Below are 25671 nucleotides of genomic sequence, written 5' to 3' on the forward strand. Positions count from 1 at the left end.
CCCTCACACCCCTCACACCGTGCATTGCCCTCACACCCCTCAGTGCCCTCGCACTCCCCATTGCCCTCACTCCCTTCCGTGCCCTCACACCCCTCAGTGCCCTCACACTCCGCATTGCCTTCATTCCCTTCAGTGCCCTCACACCCCTCAGTGCCCTCACACTCCGCATTGCCTTCATTCCCTTCAGTGCCCTCACGCTCCTCACTGCCCTCACTCCTTTCACTACCCTCTCTCCCTTCACTGCCCTCACACTCCCCATTGCCCTCACACCCCGCATTGCCCTCTCACTCCCTTCACTGCTCTCACACTCCCCATTGCCCTCACACTCCCCATTGCCCTCACACCCCGCATTGCCCTCTCACTCCCTTCACTGCTCTCACACTCCTCCTTGCCTTCATTGCCCTCACTCCCTTCACTGCCCTCACCCCCCTGCCACTCCTCACCGCCTTCATTCCCTTCGCTGCTCTCAAACCCGTCACTGCCCTCAGACCCCTCGCTCCCCTCCCAAACTCCCGGGTCCAGGTCCCTCTGCGCCCCCGCGTTTTTAGCGGGACTCGGGGCTAAGGCGGCCGAGCCTGACAGCCCGGGTCGTTCGGCCAGGGCGAGTAAAGCCCCGCTGGCCGGAGGGGCGGCCCGGCTGCCGCAGGCACGGTGAGCGCCGCCCGCCTGAGCGCCCACGGGGAGGGGCCGTGGCTGTGCCCATCCATCGCTCTAAGGAACACTGTTCAAAATCATATAAATGCATGTTTGCCTTCACGTTTGCATTCCATTTGGGGAAGGAAAAAACCCAACCAAAACCCAACCAATCAAACAAACAAAACCAAAAAAATATCAGAAACTCTATTAATTACTGACCTGAGTAGTCAGTGGCACAGTACCGGGAGGATAATACAAGCCTCACTTCAGATGTTTCCAGTGGGAAGTTAAATGAGGCCTAGAAGGGGAAGGAGAGCACTGCTTTGGGGGCTTGGTTCCTACTGCGGTGAGCACCACTCTTAATTCCATAAATTTTTCATAAATTTGTGTTAAGCACATGGCCCTGGACACCAAAGCACTCAGTGCAGGAGCAACAGCAACAGCAGAGGCTGAAAAGCCCCCAAAGGCATAACTTAGGACCAGCCAGCAAAAGGCAATATTGACCATGGAAAACCTAAGCTAATTAAAGGTGTCATATTGATTTAAATCTTTTTCGGACTGTTTCAAACTGGTTCCGGTCACAGGTCAACCACCAGTGCTGCTCTGAGGCCTGTCCCAAGCTGGGCCAACACCCGATGCCACCAGAATCGGTTGATTTAGCAGGTTAATTCCTAGTCTAACACCTACGTATTTCCCCACAGGTGAGGTGACATGGTAGAAGTTTTGCAGTACAATTTTTTAGAGTAAGATGTTGGTATGGATGCGAGCCTTTGCGTGGGGAATATACACGTTTTGAGGGATTCACCACTGTTGCCAGCGAGAGGCATGCCAGGCTGACTAAGCTTCATCCTAGCTTTATCCACACCTCATCTTGTCCTGACTCACGCACGAGCGCTGTCCCAAAGGCAGTAAAAACACAAAATATTTATTAGAATTCAAAATGAGTTGTGGGTTGTTTCCTGTTTATGAGGTGTGGACTCCTCAGCCCACACCAAACGTGTAGCAACTTCTATCTGCAGCGAGGACGGCTGTGTTACTCCAGGCATGGAGGAGAGCTCTCTTAATCCCTGTTCCGGAAGTGATTCTTTTGAAGAACTTGGATACATTTTGTCCATGAAAATGTCTGCAGAAAGTGGTGAAGGAAGAGAATTATTCCACACTTAAGATATTTACACAGGAGACTGTGCTCTGAAAGAGTGTTTAAAGTGTAGATTACTGACTGGATTGGGTAAATTTATATCACAGTTCAAATCTCAATCACATACTAAATATAAATATCCACTCTAAAAGTGCAAGCTTTTAGAAATCAGAAGTTAGATTATTTTCTAACTAAAGTTTTGACCTTGAATAAGCTTTAAAGTACTCTTATTTTCTATTAATATGCAATAACCTTATTACAATTGCCTAACAGCTTGACAGTTGTGAAAGAAGCAGCCAGATTTGTGCAGTTGTTGATTTTCCATCCTTCCAGTAGCCAGCTGGCTTTGTTAGAGGCCTGCACAGCCACGAACAGCATTTCTATCACAAAACATTTTCATTCGCAAGAGAGAAATGCCTTTTCATTTATTTAAAGGCCAGATATGGAGTCTCTCGTAACAATTCTGTGGGAGCAGATGAGCAGCTCCAAGTCAGCACAGACTCATTCAGAAGTCTGGGAGACAGACCATACCAGGAAAAATTGGCAGCGCCTTCACCACCTCCTCCAGCTACGGGCAGAACGCAGGAAGTGGGCTGACCCTGTGCTCAAATATTTGCTGTGGTTTCTCTTGCTGATTTGATGATAGAGATTTTAACAGACAATAGGCCTTGTTTTTGCTGGGTCATCGTGAAAGACTTCCCCTACATAGTTGACAGAGCCTTCCCATTTGAGTATTTATTTGAAATGGGAGCTGCATTTCATATGAGACCTGGTATCATAGCCAGCACTTTATCAGCTGAAATAGCATACACACGGTTCTGTTTCTCTTTGAGTGACTACTGAAGCCTTACAGACCTAACATGTACTAATGGAAAATTAATTTAGTTAAATTAATCTTTGAATTATTAAAATAATAGAAGAGGCTGAACAATCACAAGGCAACAAGTTTTATGAACAGAGGTCACTAGCAGAAGTCTAGAAAACTATCCCAGTGTAACTTAAATCTTTCGCTGTATAACTTTGTGCATGCTGGATCCTGCCCATTTGTGCCGGGTCAAAATATGTCCACACCAAAAGTCCCATGTGATAATGAATGGGAGATGGTTACATCTGATTTATTTAATACACAGTATGCAAATTATTGTTAAAAGCACAATTCTCTCTCACCAAATCAACCCCCTTAAAACCCCAGGCAACAGCTAAGAAAACTGTCAGAGCAGAGGAGACCAGTGAAAAGTATCCACCCCAAGCTTTCCTTATGATGCTCTGTTCCAGCATAGCAGTCTGGGTACAGAAATATCTGCGCTGCTTTTTTTGCTGTTGGTTTTAGATCAGGCTGGATTTGAGGGTTGGTTGTTTTTAGATACATGTCTCTCTCCTGGATTAGAGCAAAGCTCTAAGACTAAAGGTGATAAATGAAAACATTTAGATAAGTCACATGAGACTCATCTGCCTCATTTTAATATGACAGGTTTTGGATGGAACCAGGATTCAAGTTACAGGTTTACACAAGTCTAGTGTACCACAAAACTATTTAGACTTTTTTTTTTTTTTAACTCTAAAATGAGATTATATTTCTCAACAACATAAGCAGTAATGCTGTTTCTTATATTTAGTTTTTGTTAGAGATGTTTACCATGCCACCCCATCAATACCAGGTATGGCCTTGGTCATTCTGATAATTTCTTTTCATGATTGAAAGCTGCTTTGCTCATTACTCTTCACTTACTAAGACGTTTCATTACTTGTCAGAGTGTCAAGATCAAACATTCCAGTTTGATCCATTTCCACATCCACATTCCATTTCCACATCTCTTCCTGTGTGAAAAAGACTTCATAACAGTTCCATGTAAGATCATGGTGCTTTAAGCTTATTAACCCTTCTTAAGCCAAAGTGTTTAGAATTCCTCTCATTACTCTTTGTGCTGCTGCTGTCATCGTTGTTATGGATTTTCATTATATGATTGCCAGACAGGTTGAGAACTGGTGAATTATTTTTTTTTAATGCGACAGTTGTCTCCCCCTCCATCATTATTACTTTACATCATTATTATTAGTCAGTGTGTTGTATTTCTTTTTTTTAATAAAAAAGTTCTTTAAAAAAACTACTAGCAGTGAGCAAGCACCTTTCTTTCAGTAGTGCAGGATGTCCCAAAGCTTTCTTTTGAGGGGAAGCCTACGGTGGAGCCTTCTGCAGGATAAGGAGGAGCCAGAGGGAAAATTAGTGACTTGAAAACACTTTATGAGAATAATCAATTACTCTTAAAACTCAGCTGTAGCTATTCTTTCCCAAATTTGCCTACCTTCACATCTGAATAATTTCTTTCTCCAGTGTAAGATTCCTTTACTATAAATTTCCTTTTGTGCTGGACACTGCATTACCAGATTCAGCAGAATTTAGCAGGCTTCTTTGTGGGTATAGGTTTTTGTCCCTGAGAACTGCTAAAAATCTGTTAAGGTAAATATAATAAATTTATACATTTTTAGAAAACAAATCATTGCTTGGTATCTTGAACTGGGGAGAAGTTGTGTTGTTCTCTTACTGGGGTGGATTGCTCCTCCCTTTCTTTGATGAATGTGGTACTTGCCAAAGTGTGACTGAAGGAATAAGTTTCCTCCTGTTTTGGAAGGTTTTCCTATTATCCTTGGAAATAGATGTACTCTTAACTCAATTGCTTAATGCATTTCAATTTATTGATCCCTGTATTTCCAGTCCTTTGAATGAATGCTATTTGAATGTTTCCCATTTGAAAGAAAGAGTTTCTTTCTGATCTAGGCTTCCCACTTTTTCCTTACTTTTGCTTTTTTGGCTCCATGAAGCCTCTGTTGCAACTTTTTTCCCCAATCTCAGTTTACCAGTTCATGTTTTGTCTGTCTCACTGAGATTCTCTTGGTTGATCTACTTAAAGTCTGTCCCTGTTGTCCCCCCATAACTGTGATTCAAATCTTACTCATGAGTGACTATTGCGACATCTCTTTTGGCCCTCATTCTCCCCTCTCTCCAGCTAAAGCTAACTTTCACTGTCCCCTCTCAAGTGTCTTTACTATTTACGTCAACTCTGTACCCCCTTTGACGTCTGCTTGCAATTCCCAACCTTTCTTTCCTGTAACATCCGCTGCTCTCAGCTCTCCTTTAACAATTCTGCAGAAAACCTGCCCCTTCCCTGCAGAGCCTGTATGGGAGCATGACATGGCACAACAAAGCAGCGAGACAGAATGTTTGGTGGATCATATTTTGCAATACAATTATTAACAATTTCGACCAGGTTTTCTTTAAAATGTATCCTCCTATGCACGTCTGAAGTGTTTGTTTATTCCTTTGCATGACTCTATCATCTTACACAGTCACTGGTCAATCCCCCCAGCATCAATGCTTATCTATCCTTGTCTAGCTTTAGTTGTATCCTTCATGTAAGTTGCAGAAGTTCCTGGGCATTCCCTTGTGTTTAATGCAAATTTCAAGAAGGAATTGCTGTGAAAATATCAGCTTGCCCTAAATAATGTTGCTTTGTAAATAATTCAGTCCAAGTGCAGAAATCAAAACTGAAGTTGCAGCTTCCGTTCGCCTCATGCACCCGAGGTGTAAGCACATCCCTTTAGCAAGGAGATGCAGTGATTGTACAGCTTGTTCTGCTGCCAGAGCACCCAAGGAGACGCAGTGCCAGTCGTGCATGTGTGCTTGTTTTGGTGCAAAGTCGGGTGCTTCCCTGAAGGGGAGCTCAAAGCTAAGCCGATTTGAGTTGGTTTGGTTTTGGCTGAGGCAATTAAAGGGGAAGTACAAGTTGGTGCTGTTTCCAGAGTGGCAGTGTGTGGCACACAGTAGGACATGCGCCGGGTGGCACTAGTGCAGTGTGTCCACTCCAGTGCACTTCCCAGAGCTCATCTAATCACAGATCTTTAGTTCTCCAGGATCCTTGATGCAAGCAGTTTCTTTCCCTTGTACTGCTTGCACTTATCTCCCGCAGAGGAAGGGCAAGTGTTTGTATCATGCTGTCAAGTAAAACTGTTGAGTTTGGGTGCTTTGGGTGTGTAAATGTGAGACTTAGTCAAAGCAATTAGCTGAGTAACTATTCAGCTTAAATTGTTTTCCTACCCTGCTTCCAGGCCGTGACTAAGAGCCGCTGTGATACACACCCAGCCTTTTTCAGCACTTGCAACTGATACGCTGAGCCTCAGCCACAACTGCCTTGGGATGAACAATCTCACAGTTCATTTCTGGGCTCTTTGCTCAATCGTTGCACATCTACAAGTCAGACTTCAAAACAAAAGCACATGTGATGGGGCTGATGCTTTGTAGGTTCCAGTTTTTCTTTTAAACTTTGACTGTCCATGTTCTTGTTCAAGTACTTCTCACTGCTCTTTACATTGACCAGCTTTGCTGTGTGAGTAGGAGCTGCTCACAACGAAGTCCTAGATAGGTTTTTTTAAACCAAGACTATACTTCTAAAATCGTTTGAAGTATTTGATAAAATAATTCGTAAACAACATCTTAGAAAACATAGAAGGAGGTCAGATGAGACTTGAAAACACACTGTTATAAGACAGATGAACAAGCTCATTATTGGCTAGAAATAGAGGCTTACCCCAGGCCAGCAGCAGAAAGGCCACAGTTTTCTGATCCTGTGGCCTCAGAAACATCCCAACATCCAGTACCCCCTTATTTGTCCTCATGTCATGCTGCACCACTCCTCAGTCTTCCCAGTCCCAGCTCTTTGCAGGACTATGCTGTGAACCAGATCAAGGGACCTTTTCTACTGAAAAATAGTAGAAAATAACATAAAAAAAAATTTTCATTATCTAATTGACAGCACATGACCTACATCCTGGAGGAGCACTGACTGAATTCCTGCCATCTGCACTACCTTGGAAATCAGCCTGGCATCAAACCCTGGACAGCCTTGCTGAGGACATGGAAAAGGTGACTGTGGCAGGGGACCTGAGTGATAACGAAAGAGAGCAGAGGGTTTCTTTCAGTTAGAAGATGGCTCCAGGGAACTCTGGAAAAGGAAGTGATTTTCAACTGGACCATGAGGAGCAAAGCCAGAGGAAAATGTGGGTTGTTTGGACATGAGGAATGTAAGCAGCAGCAGCAGCCTTCTCAGCTCGGGGAAGGACGTCATTGCAGCAACACGAAAGCATCAACTGCTAACACTGTATTTATCCAAACCGTAAAGAACAATTTTAAATAAGAAGAGGTTTCAAAGCTGTGTTTAGCTGGAAGATCTGTGTGGGAGAGGGGTGGATACTTTTGGACTTTGTTAATAATTAAGTGGAGGAGTGTGTTAAAGCCTATGGAATGGACAGCATGGTAGTAAAAATACCGTGACTCATTGAAGCTGGAGGTTAGCAAACAGGCCCAAGTAAACAAAATTGCACATGACAGATCCTTGTGCAGCAAGACCCATCTCTCATTAGTGAAACTGAGCCTGAAATGCTGCATTTGCTTCTGGAACCTCTTGACCTTGTGGAAACAGTTTGATACTGAACCTGCAAGAAATACAAATTGTGTTCAGAACTAGATGAAAATCCAGCATGTTTTCCAAGCTATACATTTGTAATATTGAGCATATTTTCCAAACAGTTTTTCCCTCATAATAATCCCTGAGTTCATCTCTTTCCTAAAAAAAGCCCCAAAACATTAAGAAACCCTCTTTTCTCGTATCATTTCACTCACTCCAAATGCAGCAAGAACCAGAAGAAAAATCTGGACATATAGTTTAAAAGAGGCAAGAACAAGAATTTTTCTAAGCGGCATCATGTGAAGTCTGCTTTTCTGCATACTAGTGTCATCAGATGTTTAGATTTTAACAGAATTATTTCATAGGTCTTCCCCCATTTACAAGAAAAACTTGTTACTATCTTTTGCATATCTTAATACAATTCTCTCCCTTTCACCCTTTTTACCTCCTGTTTATGGCTTGAGGTACATTTGGCTCTAGAAACTGGCAGATGAAATCCATAAGGTTTGACTGTAGAGCAGAAAATACTCCAAAGCTGATCTCCTGCCAGCTGCCTACCTTTCAGGGTGCACAAACACTGGTGTTGTCTGGTTTTCCCCTTTCTACAGCCATAGCTGAAGACACCAAAAATTCCCAAGGCACTGGGAAATGCCAACAACAGGACAGGGAGATCACTGATGCCATTCCAGGAGCCTCTGAATACAAGAAGCATCATACAAGAGGTTAATTAGAGCTATATCATAGAGTTTTGTATCTATTTTGAGTCGCTACTCGATTGCAGTTGCTCTGATTACCTAATTCATCTGTGTGCAACTCTGCAAATATTTGTTAGAGAACACAAAATATTTGCTGTTTATCCTGGAGTTTAGCATTACAAATGTTTGTTTAATGTCCAGGCAGGGATTTTCAAATGTTTCTGATATCCCAGTATACCTCCAATTTGTTTCTAGTTAATTTAGAAAGAAAAAAGATCTTGTCGATATACCTGTCCTGTACATCTCATCCATGTTTACCTTCTGGGAGTTTGCCTGTTGGAGCTGTGCAGAAGGTAGAGTGCTCTGTCACTCTCCCACACGTCACCAGGTTTGTCATGCCACCCAGACACACACACAGAGAGCCTCTGCTGCCCCACACAGTGAGGTACCTGTGGCACTGCAAACAGGGGAAGGCCAGGCACTGTTATGTTGTTGCAAGGTAAGTGAGGTTAGATGAACCGAGGGTGTGAGTGTGCTGACATCACTAATTACTTGGAGGTACAATTACAACAGCTGTCTCTCCACTCAGATTTTACAGTTAGATTAGCTATTACCTATGACTGTGCTCCAACACAAGCTGTAAGTAAAACCAAACCCAAGTCTCTTTTTTTTTTGACCCAGTAAAACTCTAATTACAACACAAAGTGAATTTTTTTTTTTTTTTCTAATCAAGGGCAATGCCATAGGCTAGCATTCAGACTGGAAACTGAGTCAGGAAGAAATCCTCAAAGCTGAGTGTCACAGGTGTCACACAACTGCACTTCACAGTGTTCTGGCAGCAGAGGAGTCTTTTGGGGTAATGTCAATGTAGCTGCTCAGCACTGCTAAAAATGGAAAATCCCATCCCTTCCTCCTACCCCTTCTTTCAGGCACAAGCTCCACCATTTACCTTCTTTGGGCTTCAGCATTCATGGCATTTGTCAAAAGACGTGAAAGACATTTTTGGCATTTTCGTTCCAAAAGCCCCAAAAGACTGGCTAGTTGTCTGTAGGTTAGGGACTTGCGTTGCCTCAGCTGGGAGGCACAGAACACCAGGGCAGGCACAAGGGTGAGGAGAGGACACTGGGAGAGGGCAGGAGGATGAGAGACCTTCCCCCTTGCAGCTGTAAGGTGTTGCATCAGTTCACTTGTTTGTTAAACCACACCTTGGAAGAAGGTGGTAAATGCCATATCCATTTTGGATATTAAAAAACAGATCAAAGACTGGTTGAAATCCCTAGTGGGTTGTTTGGTTTGCCATTGCACCAGTATTAGTTTTATTCCTCTTCCCTCATCCCCTGCCCCCTGTCTTCAAACCCCTTGACTTCAGCAATGTCCCTCTTCACAAGCACACACTGTCCTTGCCTGCTCTTTCTATCAGTCCTTCAAGACCTATTTCTTTTGCAAACTGTTTTTTTCAATTGGTCAACTCTTCATTGACTGCTATCAATATAACTATACTAGAATTCTCGCTCCTGTTTACCTGACAATTTGGTTTCTTGGGGCTCAATCTTACCATTTCACTCAATTTTGTAGAGAGCTGTTTGCCTACACATAGCCAAAGATCCTAAGACATTTTAGCAACTTTCATTTGTTCATAGAGAAAAGACTCAAGTCAGTCATTACCCCACTATAAATCCCATGAACTATATGCAGAAAAATATGATTTATTACATAAATAAAGGTGAACTAGACATTAAAAAAATCAGAGTGGAATACTGGAATCAAAATGTACTTAATCCAGAACCAGTGAATCTCTGATTAAAAATAAAATACAGTGCTGGTTTTTTTCTCCCTAAGCTCTGTAAATCCTTGAAGAACCCAGTTGGAACAACCAACCATTTTCTCATTGTTTTTCTGTCTCTAGCTCTTAGGTTGTTTTTTTCACTCCAGAAATAAAAACTTTACAGCTGGTATATATATTACACTGATGATGCTTTGATTTAGAAATACAACTAACAGTTGTTAAATTAATCTAGTCAGATTTGAGTTACCTTTAAGACCTGGCTACAGTGTTTTGCTTCTGGAAGGTATGCCCATTTCATTTGTCCCCATGGTTCGTGAAAGTCAGGCTGTCTTTGGATAAATGATGATTTCATGTTTTTCTCAGATACCCACTCATGTTCATAAATTTGAAAGATGTGTGTTGTGCTATCAGAGAATGTATTTTGAAGTCAGTTTAAGACTTGGTTGCTAATCTTGTGGCCCTGCTTTTCTCTTCTGTAAACAGTGATAAATTATTTCCGGTAGGCCTGAATCCAGCAAGGCTCTTCACTAAATAGCCTCTAGGTAGAGTTACTTCAGAGTGAAGGGACAAACCCTACATTAAAAGAAAAGTTTGATAATACAAATGTGTAAAAATACTGAATGCTTCCTGCAATTTATGCAGTTTTCTGAATTTGGATAGCAGATCTGGACACTGCTCCAGCCAGAACAGCAGGTTGTACCCAGAGCAGTCTGTACCTGATACAAGGTTTCTGATAAACTCCTGGATATCAAAAACATTATTAAACAAATACGTTTGATATAGTAGGCTTCTATTTTATATTGTTTTTCCATTCCTCATCACAAGTCATGATAGGACTAGTAAAAATTAGGTTATTTAATTCTCAGGCTTTGCTGCTCCGAGGGAATAAAAATGTACTTCTAAAAAATATTCATGTGCCTTAGGAAAAAAACCCCACCTTTATTCCCTGGATTAATCACTTGGAGCAATGTGCTAAGTACACTGAGCCGTTCTTTTTGTGGAACACGAGGATCAAGCCTTTGTTCTTGGCAGCCACATCCTTCATGCCGTGCATACTGGAACCCACCGCTGCTATTTTCTGTTCCTCACGGAGAGCAGAGTGCTCTGCAGCAAAAAAAGGGGTAGCTCCTCCCGGAGTGGCTGTGCTACAGCAGCAGCAAACTCCCAGGAAGAGCCTGAGGACACAGGGGTCACAATAAAGGTCACAATGAAAGTCCGATGTGGCACTCTGCTCTGTAAACGCCACGCTGGACTTGGCACCTTCATCAATTTTTATGGGTGGTGTTCAGATTGAGGCTCAGGAATGGGAAGCTGTTATTAAAAAAAGGAAAATAACGGGCTGCTGAGAGGTACCAGATGCAGAGACATTGTGGAAGAAAGGAATGGAGGCCATCAAATTGTACTTTTTTGACAGTGAAGAACTCTGATTGGAGCCTGCAGGCAGGATGGCTATTGACACTTCCACCCTTTTGTCTCTATGACTACCCTGCACCTTGTCTATCCCTTACCCTGTGAGCAGGTTTTACCTATTTTTGGTGGGGTTCTCTGAGAAAAAAACGTGGTTACTTTTGCCTTGCCAGATTCACTGGTGTAGAAGAGAAACAAAGCCAGAAAGCTATTTTATAAAACCCTAAAACCTAGTAAAATTGCATTCTTGCTTTCCTCTTGTATCACTACGGAAGTATAAGTGGTCAACACAGCAAAACTGCAGCTGATAGGAGGTCAGCTCTCCTGCAGACCAGTCACATGCCATCCCTTTGTCAGGGGTAACATATATGGATGCACATATATCTTGTATATATTCACCTTTGACTGCTGTGCCTCCCTTCAAACACCTTCAAACACTTACAGAGAGAGAAGAAGGCAGCAGCGGAGAACACCCTGCTTCATGCTAGCTCTTCCAGCATTTAATGGATTTAGACAGCACTTTTTTCAGAAAAGAAAGGACTCATAACCACCTGCAGTGGTTTAGCTTTACAAAGTGCAGTCACTCAGTGTTAACAGAGTTACTCTTCCTATTTGTCAGCAGGCACAGAAACCTCGCAGGGCTCCACCCAGAGCTGTGCAGACACTGTAGAGTCATCAGATTTGGGAAGAATTCAGCCCTGCAGAGAATACCTGCAATAATGAGTGTGGATCTTTCACCCTCAAATTACTGGAAGTTTGATATAACAGCTGATCTTTTAGACTGACTTTTTAATTCTCAGTGTATACATATATGACTTCTCTGAAAAATGAGGATGAGTGCCTACTTACCGAATTTATTTTCATATTTGCTTGACAGAGCCATTCTTTTCTCATTTAACAATATGTCTCCTTGCATTTGTCTTATGGCATTACACGAACACAAATAGGTGATCTCCCATAGGCTATTTTTTTGTAAATCCTAATAAAATGTTGTCTCTACAAATAACAAAGAATATCCCCCCTGGAAATTATTTAAGCCTAAAAATTAAATATTTGGTGTTTAAATTTCTCTCTGGTTTGAAAGAAATCTGTAGTCCCTCTTCTCAGCAGACAAAGCACAAGGCACAGCAGGATCTGAGCAACATAGTCATCAAAGCCACTAAAGCAAACCCTAAATGCAGTTTTAGCAAACCATAGAGTAGCATTTTAAAGTCCTCTAGGAGTAGTTTCATGTTACGAGCAGCCAGTTAAAAATAGCAACAGAACCATTGTGCCATCCTCTAAAATAATGACTCTATCATAACAAAAATATTTGCATGAAGTAAATGGACATTGAGTAACTGTGGACTTCTGTACTGGTGATTGCACTGTGTCGAACCACAGTAAAAACAAGGTGGGGAGAGCAGAAAACACCTGAGACAAAATGATTTGTACCCTTTTCCATAGTGCTGCTTAGAACAGAATCCACTTATCCTTTGAACAAAGATAAAAATACTTACTTCTACTACCAAAAAACCCCAAAGCCCAGCCTCCCAAACCTAAATAAACATAGTTCTTCCTTATTCCTAATGCATACATTTGGCACTTTAAGCTTTTTACTCCTAGATTTTTTTTTTTTAACTTTTGAGATTATTTTTTTACTGAAAAGATTGTTTTTTCTCTAAGATTTTTATTCTTCTGAACTCATTTAAGACTTTCATAGCAGAAAAAAAGCAGCAGTCCATCTCTGATATTGTTGGCAGTTTTTGTATTGGGCCAGATCCTGAAAAATGTTCTGAACCTACAGTGCACTTTGCTGAATTACAGGAAAGGTTTGCTATTTCTTAGCATACCTGTCTGTTGAAGGGAGAGAAGACTAACATGCTCCAACACAAAGAAATTTAAGGTACAGTCTGCCCATGCTTAGACCCTGAAGTTGGGAATGTGAATTGCATGTCTTCATTCAGTTCCTGCAATTTAAAAATTGCTCTTACATTCTGTTCTGGGACTGTAACTCCAGGAAATTACCATTTCCACGTGACTTTTTTCCCCCCCCCTTAATGAAAAAGCTTAAAATCTCCAAGAAAATTCACAATTCACCTGTGAACCCAGGTGATTTTATATCTGTCCCCAAAGCTTACTGATTGCAGAGATTTGGTGAACATAAAGGTCTCTCTCAGAATATTCAGTCTCATTTCTTTTACCAGTGCAGTGCCCCCTGAGATTCAGAAAGAAAAGCCGTATTTTATTACAGATGAGGTTTCAAATCTAACCACAGTGGACCTTATCTTTTTGCTCTTGGGATGCTTTTCTTTCTAGGGAAGTTATAGGAATCTTTTAAACAAGCAAAAAAGCAAGTATTTAAACATAGTCTGATAAGTTGGAAGAGACTTGAGCCATCAGGGGAAAAGGACTTGAGCTCCTCTGAGTTCTCTGTGCCACGGTGGTGACAGCAGTGACAGGTTTGCATTTTAGCTACTGCTAACCTGAACAAGATATCACAGAGCTTCCCTGAGGGTGAGAGCAGCCCTGAGGGGATTAAAAATACAGATATAGAATGGATTTACAAATAGATTCTGAAGTGGCATTTGTTCACAAGAAGAAAAGTGCAAGTTTTGGAATTGTGGCTTTGAAAATTATAAAGATTTGTTGTAATTTCTGGCCCATGGCTTTTCACAGTAATTTCAACGTCTTTCATTGTTCTGGAACTTGGTTGTCTATTAATCAAAATGAACACAAAACAGGAGAAGTCAAGGACAGAGAGTAACTGCCTTTAAAAGGCAGCAAAGAGAGTAAGACCCTTTACAAGCTGTCTGTTTAATCAATTATTTTGTTTTTCTAATTGATAATAAAGTTTAATCTCTCAAAAAAATTGGAATTGATGTGCTTTGAATTTTTCAGTGATGAAATTTTATACCACCTCTCACCCTGTCATGGTTCTAAGACATGGCACTGAAAGTCCCCTGCAATTTGGCATGGAGGTACAGATTAAATAATAAATTCAAATTAGTTGTTTCAAACACACCTGGAAAATATTTTGAAAACATGATCGTGCCAATGAATAAAAGACTGTGCTCTGACACATATATAATGATTGTTGTTACCATCACAGAAATCTCTGTAAGAGAATTTGCTGTACTCTGAAAGAGGCAGTGAAGGACAGAATAGGCTTTGAAGATCATCTCAGTGCAGTTTACACGAGACATTCTGCATGTCAGGTGAAACACATTTTAAAGAGAAGATGGATACCCGCCAGGTTTTTCTGTGGAGACAAGTCTCGAGTGAAAAGCCTACAAACCCAGAGGTATAAGGTGCAGGAATGGCAATGATGCTTGGGGCTGATCAGGGCTGCATCCACATAGCCTGGGACTCTTTGCTACTGAATGGTTTCTGACAAAAGATTGAACCCAACAGTTTTATTTAACAAAGGAAGGATAGCAAAGATGATTTTCTATCTCTTCTACAGAAAACAAAATACCTGCTGTTGCTTAGATCTGTGGAACAGGGGCATGCCATGGGAACACCTTTGTGAAGGAGAAGGCTAAGGGGGCAATTTCCTTCCTTGTGCTGAGCTGGGTTTGTCCTTTTAGAAGCACCATGAATGAGCTGGAGTTTCTGGACTGTAACTGCTGCTTGCTAAATACTCTTGCACATGCCTTTGGCCCTGTGGATCCATCACCATCAGATCATTTAATGCATCTCCCTACGGACATGTGGAGTTGGGATGGAATAGCTTAAGGGGGATTCTCTGATGTACTGCCCTGTGCTTGCTTAGTTAATTTAAATAACATCTCATTTTAATCAATTAAGTTCTTGTTTTTTCTTAGGCATGTTTGAGCCTGGCTTAGAAAATCATCGTGATCTTGCATAAAAATATGCAATTATTCACAAAAAGAGCATACATATGGACCTGGAATGTTTGCTCTACTTGTGTTTGTATGACTATTTACTGCATTCATTGGGAAGGACCAAACCCAATAAAATTTCACATTTGTATTTTTACACAGGTAGCAACACTGACTGTGTAGTTACTAAAGAGCTTGAGAGCAAGTTGGAAAAATGAATAGAAATATTCCAAGCCATACACACATTGCATGTGTGCCAGGAAACAAGCAAAACCGGATTTCCCAAGTATTTTGTGTGATGGGGACTTCAGCTGGCCATGTCCTCTCCCCCAGCTCCTTTAGCTCCATGTCCTTTGTTTTCAGCCCTAGACTGAACATCCCCCAGCATCCCTAATTTTGGGACAAAGTAGCTGATTTGTCCATGCTTGTGCTGCCTGTCCAGCTGGCACTCACTTTTGCAGAGAGCACATCAGCTGGCAAACACTAACTGTGTGAGAAGAGTAATCATCTCCTGGTACAAATGACAGCAAACCTTGCCCTGTTCCATTCCAAACCCACACTTACTGTACCCAACCATCATTTTCATCACCATTACCGGTAGCTTCCCTATTGGTTTTGGTGCAGCACTTGAATCAATGAATGTTTTCTTTGCCTGTCGGGAAATCCCATCTCTGATTTCTAATTTGTCTTCAGGCAGGTTCGTTTCTAAGCCAGCAGCACGAGAGGTGATGGATGGCAGTGAGGAGAGCGATAAACACCTGACCTCTAGCGGCAGCTGGGAAGGGAGAGAGCTGGAAATGTGGGAAAAAAGGGATTGCGGACTACGCTGGAAACGTGAAGTGAAGCCTGAACTTCCATTACTTGCTTTGTCAGTTTTGTTCAATTATCTTTTCTACCGAAATCCCAGTTCAGAATCCAGGGTATTTTTGTTTCTGAAACTTTTCGCCATGTCTATGTTTAAGAAGTGTGTGCACAGTCTTCCAAAAGAAATACAGCAATACCCTAACAGGTTTTATATCTTCATCTAGAAAGCTTTTGATGAGTTTGTCACTATGGTTGTTTCCCCTCCATGCACACAATTATTCAAGAAGCCCATTTGGGTCCTCATTAGACTTAATTCCTGCTCCTCACTGACACAGAATTTCCCCAGTGAAAATACATACTTCACTATGAGCACTCTGGACATCAAAGCTTTCCTTCCTATTGGGCTAAAAATACAGCAGCTATTCCATAAACAAAGGTCATAACCTTGCTAATCAAGTGGATAACCCAAATATTAAATCCCCTCGTTGAGAAACAACAGTCTTGTTTTTGACCCCTGTAGGATCAAATTTCAAAGTGTTGGTTTAAACAGACTTTCTCCTATGCCAAAACCATTGTCTGGAAGCTATGGTGAAACCTACTTTTCATTACAGCTCTGTGAGGCCTTCAGACCACCAATATAATTTGTTAATGTGACAGTGACAAAGCTGCAGGAGGACTGGAGCAATGGCAGTTTCCAGGGGGCATAATTTTCCAGTTGCAGGTAAGAGGAACTCACACTTTTCTCCTAAAGCCAGAGTGAAAATGAAGCTACATATGACTCAAAACATTATGTACATTATAAACAAGTCAATGCAGCCACATTAAAAAATTATTTCAGAAAAAAAAAAATCTGTGCAAATATTTTGCCCATTTAAATGATCAGATTAACTGGGACATGGTAGGGGCAAATTTGGGTTTTCCTTAGAGCTGACAAGTGCTGATTTGAGAAAGGCACAGGAACAGTACTATACTGTTTAATTTTAATATTTCCCATAAATAAATTTCTCATTAAAAATTAAATTATCATATTTATGTCTAAATATCTTTTTATGTTTGAGCCATTTATATGTTTTCTATTTAATAAAATAAAAAATAATTCTGCTATCTTTTTCATCTAGCAGCCTCAAAGGTCTGATTTTTCTTCTCTCTATTGAGACTAGTTCAAAATCTCCTTCCTTAGCTTCAAGGTGCTCTGGCACAAGCCCAAGATACCCAATGGCTTGTCCTACACAAGATGTCAAAGTGAATTAACAAAAAAAGATGTGAATTTAAAGTGAATATAGCTCAAGCATATATAATTTCTCTATGGACACTCATTTAGGAGTCAGCTGGCCTTAACTTAATTCACGCTCAAAGTGAATTAAACTGAAGTGAACTAATGGTTTATCAACACGGGAGAGACACTGCACAATAAGCTCGGTGTAAATTCACAATTCATCAGCTGCTGTGCTCTGACTTCCCTTGTGCAAATGCAACGTGCCCTCAAGGTGCCTTTGTATGAGGTAACTTAATTTTTTTAGGAGGAAAAAAAGGCTGTATATGGAAGTGTGGGCTGATTGATAGCAGGTGCAGAAGTGATTGGATTTCAATGGTGCTACACTAGAAAAAAGTGTCAGCATACATCATCAGTGCAGTTGAAGTTTCTCTGCCATTTTGGGACCACAATGGCACCTTCTATGCTATGGGGTCTGTTTGGAACAGCAGAAAACCAAATAGCATTTTTGATGTTTCCATAGCACGGGAACAGCCAATTAGTAGAGAAGACCTGATGTACCATCAACTGATATTTTTATTCACTATTCAGTAAATCACCGTGGAGGAGTGCAGAGAAGCCTTAACCATTTCTCAATGAAAACAGCCAAAAGCAGTTACATACTATAAATTTACACTGTTACCCAGCTTGGTTTAACTTTCCTGAGTATCTCTGTATTAATTTCCCCCAAAATGATTTCCCACCTTTCTTTATTCATTAGATTTAATGGCATTTTCTGTTAGCATAAGCAAAGCAATAAGAAATATGGAGAAATATCCCTCCTCGCAGTACTCCTTTAAATGTAACCAGCATCGTCAGGCAGTCTGTGACATTATTATCCAGTTAGGAAAACATCCCTGGCCCCATTCATTCATTCATTCAGCCGTTCCTGCTCATTTTTCCAGGCACAGAACGTTTGTGCCCTAGCAGGCCTTGTCAGATTTGGAGCCCTTCCAGTACCTGATGAGCATATTAACAGAGCTCCCATTCATGGCCCACAGCCTGCCAGTTCCATCTAATTTTAGGGAAGTTGCTATTTATAGTCGGATGGCTGTGCTTGCTCTGGTGAGAGCCTCGCCACTGCTGGGCGTGGGGGGGAATTTTATATTTCTGGGCTGTTTTAGTTGGCACACAGAACATTCATGGCTGTAATTTACCCAAGTCCAAAATACTCTGCTGTTCTCCCCAAGGAGCAGCAATGCTCTGCAGGAGGATTTACACCAGGAACACTGTGGCACTGTTGGCTGCCTGGTTCTCATTCAGCCATGTGCTGGCTGTGCCCATGCACAGGTGACCCAGAAGGCAGATGACAGGACAGAATCACAGTCTTTGCTAAATTAATATGTGCAGAAAGGTTTTGAGGTCCAAAGGATGGGGGAGAGGGGGAGAACATGAGGCCAAGTCTCTCTGTGCTGTAACACCTGCAGTAAAGGTGGACTGAAGTGAATTCCTTCTGCCTCATTTCCAGAGAGCACATTAATAGTAATAATACCTACCTTTGCACCACAGTATTTTGTAAGAATTTATTCACTAACTTTGCAAGTAGTGCTAAATGCTGAGAAAAGTTAAGGGGAACAGATTCTCCAATGTAGACTTGGTGGTCAAATTTACTTAAATAGGCTGTTACGACTTAGGCCTTTCATTAATGTACCAAGAAGTAGCTCTACACTATGTATATATGTACATGTGTGTGTATGGAAAACTGAGAGAGCTGAGAGGAAATCAGCATTACAGTTCATTTTCTCTTGCAGCAAAACAGTCACAAAAAAAGTGAGAACTCCAAAATTATTTCGTTTAGAAATACAGTGTTCAAATCATATATAGTCTGGTGGTGTAAAGTTGTATAATGACTCTTGAGAAAATGTAAGTTGACCTCTTGCATTTCAAAACATACTTCATTATCTGTTTTAGTAATTGATAATTTGTTCCCAGTTTTTTTGGAGTGACAGGATGGTGATTGAAAAATTAAATTCACTTTTTGTAACTTGAAATTGGGGTTCAGCTCATTTTAGATTTTCAAAACGAATCCTGACCTTATTAGGGGAAGGTTTGAGTCACACAGTTTCACTCAGATTGTAGAGTTTTGGCTTCAAAACACCCAAAGTTAAAAGTGTCTACTCTTGTTTGTCTCTGCACAGGCCCCTGGTATGGGTAATATCCATCTCCCACATTTGTAAGAGGTGCTTGCAGGGGTTATTTACTCTCTTTCTGATGTTGTAACTTGCTGACACAGAATACATGTTCTGCTCATCCCTCATTCGTGCTCCAATAGACAGGAAGACTTAGAAGCTGGAACAGATACAACTATGAGATTAAAAAAATAATTCTTGTACTCATCAATCTTAATTTCATTCCAGTTCCTAGTTAATTTGTATATCACAACAAGAAAGGAACATTGAACCAGCAGAGATTCTGGTTCAGCTGAAATTCATATTCAGCCTGGCTGGGATTTTGCTGAGGCAGAGCTGAACTGGAACTGAACCAGAAAAGCAGTTGAAGAAAGAAATAATAGCATAATTCTGTGGCTAATGTGGTTCACAGGACAAAAAGTATTCTTTTCTCTATTAATTCATGGCTGACTGCTGCATGTGATAAAGCCCATGTCCCATGGTCCAGAGGCCATGGGCTGGCAGAGCTTTGTCACTTCTCTGACATTCAGAGCCAGAAGTGTGTTTTGGCTGCACAGTTGTCAGTAAATGTTCATCTCCCACCCTCCTCTCCAGCTGAAAACAGATGTTCCAGAAGATGAGTGGTTCAGATGTTACTGCAGACACAAACTGCAGAGCTGCCTAATGAGAATCACAGGTAAAGCTGTAGCACAGCTCCAAAGTGCCCTGGATTAACAAATATTTATATTGATTTCAGCACAACTTCTGGTTGATGAGGATGTGCCTTGTGTGTTACTGGAGGGTTACACTGAGCAATCCTTGCAGCTGCAGGAGTATTTAGGGGTTTTTAAAGGATGTACAAGGAGGTGTTGCAAGTCCAGAGGGGTTGGAGCTTCCTGCCAGCAGCAGCCCCACACCCTGCAGGGTGGGTAAAGCACCCACCCGTGTCCCACTGCAAGACAGCTCTGGTGACATCTCACCTGCATCTCCCGACACTGCATGGGACAAGGGGAAGCAGCCCTTCTGCCAGGTGCTCACAGCACAGGTTTTCCCCTGTGCACTCGGGCCAAAGAGCAACCCCCTCACAGACAATTGTCCTAATGCTTTGATTCAGCCACTTCTGAGAACCTGCTCCATGCACAGCTTTTCACAAAAAAACCCACAAAAATTTGAGAGACCCCTTCTTCCTGCAGAGGTCAACTCTTCCTCCTTGCACTACATCAGCCTTTCTGGGTTGCCTGTCTTGTGTTGCTTTATGTTCTCTATTAAGAAAATTAATTTTACTGTCCTTATTGTTTGCATTTAACATTTATTAGCAGCCTTCCCAGAAAAAGCTGACACATTATTGCTCTTCCATAAATTGTACTTTCTTCCACATGTTCTTGCGAGCCATGGAGACACTGTGCTATTTTTCATTGTTCTATTCTGGCCCAATGTGGTTTCTCTCCATAAATGCCTCCAGTGAAACCTAAAACATCATTACCTGTTGCTCTGCACTGTACAAGGGAGAGTGAAAAACTGTCCATGTGGTGACAAACCCCAGAAGCTTCTCCTGCCACCACCTGACGCTGGGTTTGGCAAGCACAGAAACTCAATGTCTCCATCCTTCTCCTTGGGTTTTATCTGGCACTGGTGCTCCTACTCATCCCAGCCATTTTAGAGCATTGTTGAGTTAAATTACAGCAACTTTGTAGAATGATTTTGAACTAATTAGCCAGTATAAAATCAATGGCTTTTCATACACCTGTGGTATTGAACAGTTGGTGACTTTTCCTTTATGGAGAACATCTGGATGGTAGCAAGGCTAGGATTAGAACTTCAAGGAAGGTTTTCGCCTGTATGCTGAAACAAGACATTTTCCTCTACAGCTAATATTTGCCTTTTTTAGTTATTCTGAGATAAAGCAATTGCTTCCATCTTTTCTATCCCCACTCCAACTCATTATGTTTGAAGTGCATTCTAGTTCATTGTCCCCAAAGCAAGAGTAGCAAGATCATTCTTCAGTCTTGACTGATGCAGTGCCCCTAGAAAATTTAGACCTTTATAGTAATGGCCTTCCACTCTCTCTTATGGCAGTCATTTTGGGTTCTATAAACACTGACAACTGTATCCAAAGTAAAAAAAAAAAAAATTGAAACACAGGATGGATCCATGGCTCCATGTCAAGGAATCTTGACGACTTTTAATTTCCTTTTGCAAGTTCCATGCAGTTGCACTTTCTCTCTGTCAGTATGAGCCAAAGCAGTTGAGGTTTTTTGTTCTTCCCTGCTGCTTAGGACATTTTCTGGTCAGTGGCAGCCAGCAGGCCAGTGGCTTTATCCATCCATCTCATATTTCTGAACATCACAGCTGGGCTTCCTCATCTGCCCAGACACTGTAGATGCCCCAGAGGCTTTATCTCCTCAGGTCACTATATCACCTAAAATTACTTCTTGGGAAGACACCCGATGTTAACGTTAATATTTTTAGAAAGCATCCAGCTCTTAAGACTATTTTGGTCTTTTTCATTTTTGTATGACTGTCAGAGTTCAATTTCTTTAGCTGCAGCAGTTAATCGGCTTTCAAAATCTTGCCTATTATTTCCATTGGGGAGGCTGGCAAAGATACCACCTGTACTTTCTTTTTTTAGGCAAGGAGAACATCAGTTCTGTAACATTTTTCCCAACCAAACATGTTATGCGTTTTTTCCATGAGCATCTCACTGTGGCTTTTAAGATTTCATGCTGTGTAATTCATTTGTGAATAAACCCTTCCCCTGAAAGGGCAAAACTAAACCAAACAGCTAAACTGTCACATCAAAGCCAGTACAAGTAAGTCTCCACTGGGCACTAAAGCAAGTACTTTTGTAACTCAGATTTTGGGGGGAAAGGAGCATGAAGTCGAAACAGAAATATTTAGAAATGCCAAAAGGGAAAGTAACTTCTTTCAAAGAGCAGCTTTACCTTAAGTCAGTAACACTTGCTGCAAAAGAATTGAAACTTTGTATAAAGGCTCTATTGTACATGGAAAACTTGTTAAATAAGTAGGAAGGGAGGAAGGAAGATGTTAAAACAGAATCATACTCCGGGTTTGTAAGTCATAGCTAATGTTTCAATGCTGCTCTTTATAATTTTTACTGCTTCTTTGGGGTCTTTCTTAAATAGAATTTTCGCATATTTTAGATGCCTCAGTTTCTGCCTTTTACCAGGGAGCTTCATGTGCATCTCCCACAATCTCAGACAAGTCTGGCAGCTGAAGCTCTGCCCCAGATTCCCAATGTGTGGAAGCTGAAGGGTTTGTTTTGTAGTTGGGATGCATCTGTAGATCCAATACTTCCACAAACATCCCTGCTGTGATCAAGGAGCACAGCCTGATCATTCCCCACCTTCTCTTCCCATCCAGTTTATTTCAGCTTGATGTATTTTATTAATCTAGCATTTCATGTTTCATTCTTGCCATCTTCAATACACACACTGAGAGTCCTGGCAGTGCTGAAATACAATCTTCCTCAGCACTTCCCTGTGTCTCCCAAGCTCTCCCTGCCAGCTCCCTGTCCCTTGATCTGCAGTGGATGTTTACACCTGCAAGGCAGGAACAGAGTTTCTGACACCCTTCCCCCTGACTCAGTTTTCCATGACTCCCTCTTCCACATGAGAGCTTTGACAGCTGCTGAATATTGAATTGCAGGAGATCCTTCTGCTTGGCTTGCAGAATCTCCCACTCTGCAGAATTCAGATCCTGCTAGACACAAACTCTCACTTTGAAGACCAATTCAAGAGGAGTTATTTTAAGCCATTGTATACTCTGTTCACTAGAAGGTGTCCTGCTGAGCAGGAGGAATTTTTATTTTGGAAAACTCAAATCAGATTGATCAGGCTCAGCTTCACACTCTCTCCAGCATCAGATTTCTGTCTCCTGACTAAGCCAACTTCTTCCACTACAGGTTCATTTTGCTCCCAGCTCAACTAATTATTTTTCCAACCTGATCATGTTGCACATATGCAATCTCAGTTGTATTTCCATCACCTGTTGAATCATTCCCTGTGTCCTCCCTTCCTCCTGCTTCTGATTTTCTATCTTCAGGATCCCCTTCTCCTTTAGGAGAGAATGGACAAATATCATCATAAGTCTTTCATCCTTAGCCTGCCTGGCAGCACCTTTAGCCCACTAAACTAAGCTTTAGCATCAGCCTGGACACAGTTCAGCATTCAGAGCATTAATTACAAGCACAGATCCATTAGTGCACATCCAGGCCTCACTCTGCCTCTCAGGAACTCCTGCATGTTTGGTAATGCAAACTTAAAATAGGTAAATGAATAAATACTTTAGTACAATGACTCTATCATCAATCAGAAGGAATGTAAGAAGAGACAGGAAGAATTTTCTCCTCAGAATGTCCATTAAATTTTGTCTTTTACTGAATATTACTATGCTTGGAATATTGGGATTTCTTATACAATTTGAAGTAATTTCTCTCTGCTTTACACTTTATTTTTTTTTGAGTTTTCATCTTTGTATAAGAGTCTTGCAAGGAGAGAGTTAGTCTCTGTTTCTGAACTTGTTTTGGTACTGAAAGAAATTAATTCTGCATATTGAAGCTGAATTTCAGATTTTTTTTGTATTCATATATTCCAGTATCTGCATGAACATACTGATCAGGCCACAGCTACTCAGGACTTGTTAGGATGAACTTGGAATTTCATGCCCAATTTTGGCTCTCCAGCTCAAGAAAATGAAAGACATTGAAAGACACTGAAGGACTGGAGAGAGTCCACTGGAGAGAGGGTTGGGGAACCTGACATTTGAAGAAAGGCTAAAGGAAATGGGTTTGTTCAGCCTTGGGAAGGAATGGCCCAGGATGGGTCCAAGTCAGTGTCTCTAACACCCACAGAAGGTGGTTCTAGAGGAGATGGAGACATTCTTTTCCAAAGGATTCCTAGTGCCAGGACAGGAGGCTGTGGCACAAGACGGTTTAGGGGAAAATTCTCCTGGATATAGGAAAAAATTAATTCTTCAGCCAGAAAATAATTGAGCAATGGGCTTCCCAGAGAAGTGGTGGGACCTTCCTTAGTGGAAATATTAAAGATTTGTCTTGACAATGCCCTGGAAAATCTCATTTAAGGAAGAAGTGGCAAGTTCAGGCTGCAGTGTGCAGTGCTAGGATAGACTTTGGGCACAGGAAGCTGCATTTCATGAAATGTTTATAGAAGAGCTTGTCAAACATTGCTGACATGAGCAGGGCTGGGCTGGTGCTAAAGCATCAGCAAGACATTTCCTCAAAGTCACCAAACTTCCTGAAAGCCAAAATATCATCCATTGCACCAGTGCTGCCACAGCCATGAACTGCCAAAGGTAGTCCCTCCTAAAATTCCAGCAATGCCTGGCTACTCAGGGCACAGAAAATGCTGCTGAGTCTCTAAAATGAGGCAAATAACTCCAGATCTGGCAACATCAGGCATGTAAAGCAGTGAAAGATCAATGCCTTTGGTTATCAGAATGTCTTTATATAGAATGTGCAAGGCACTTGCTGGATACTGACAGTTGAGAGGCTTCTTGAGGGAGATTGAAATCTGAGTTATTCAGTGTCCCCAGAAGATGGCTGTATATATTTCAGATGACAGAGAGATTGCATCAGCAGATATCTATCTTATCTATCTATCTATCTATCTATCTATCTATCTATCTATCTATCATCTATCTATCTATCTATCTATCTATCATCTATCTATCTATCTATCTATCATCTATCTATCTATCATCTATCTCTATCTATCTATCTATCTATCTATCTATCTATCTATCTATCTATCCATTTGCTTTTAGTTAAAGTTTTTGCTTGGCTCTGGAGCCTGCAGCATTTATTGTAGCCACAGGGGAGATGAAGGACACTCCAGAGCCAGAGCACTGTTCACAGGCCTTCAGTATTGATTTCTGCTTGTAGCTAGGAAATAGAAAACTATAGGTATGTTTAGGAGGTTTTGGCTTTTTTGGACCCAAATGTGTCACTGAAAGAGGAGGAACATTTTCAAAGCTTAGAACTGCCCAGAGATTTCTGTTATTCCTTTGTCAGTATGGGGTGTGTTTGGGTGCACAGGAAACAATAGGCTGTGCTCCCTGGAAGAGTGAGGCACAAAGCCACAGCAAGTGTAAAAGGCTCAGTCCCCTCTGCCATTTGCTCACTGACTGTTCTTGCAACACTTCCTGGCCCTGCTAAATAAAAATGTTCATTTCTGTGCCCTTAAGCCTCTGGAGCCTTAGCAGAGAAGCACACAGGATGATCCCTGTTCTACAGATGAAGACATCATGTGCCCCTTTCTGTGCTGGTGCAGTGTTTTGACCTTTCTTCACTTAAATATTCATTACACAGCCCAGCAAGAAGTGCAACACAGTTTAGTCTGTGACTTCATAGTTTCATTCTATCACAAAATCTGAGTTTTGTGTCCCACTGGAATGGTTATAATTGAGCACACAGATCAAGTGCACAGGCAAGAGGTTCCTGACAGGCACAGTAGGATCTGAGGAACATCTTTACAGCTCTTGCATAAGCCAAGTGTGTTACCAAGGCAGGGAAACAATGCAAAAA

This window comes from Lichenostomus cassidix, chromosome 1Ab (genome assembly GCF_008360975.1).
Source record: "Lichenostomus cassidix isolate B80296 chromosome 1Ab, HeHo_3.0, whole genome shotgun sequence".
NCBI lineage: Eukaryota > Metazoa > Chordata > Aves > Passeriformes > Meliphagidae > Lichenostomus > Lichenostomus cassidix.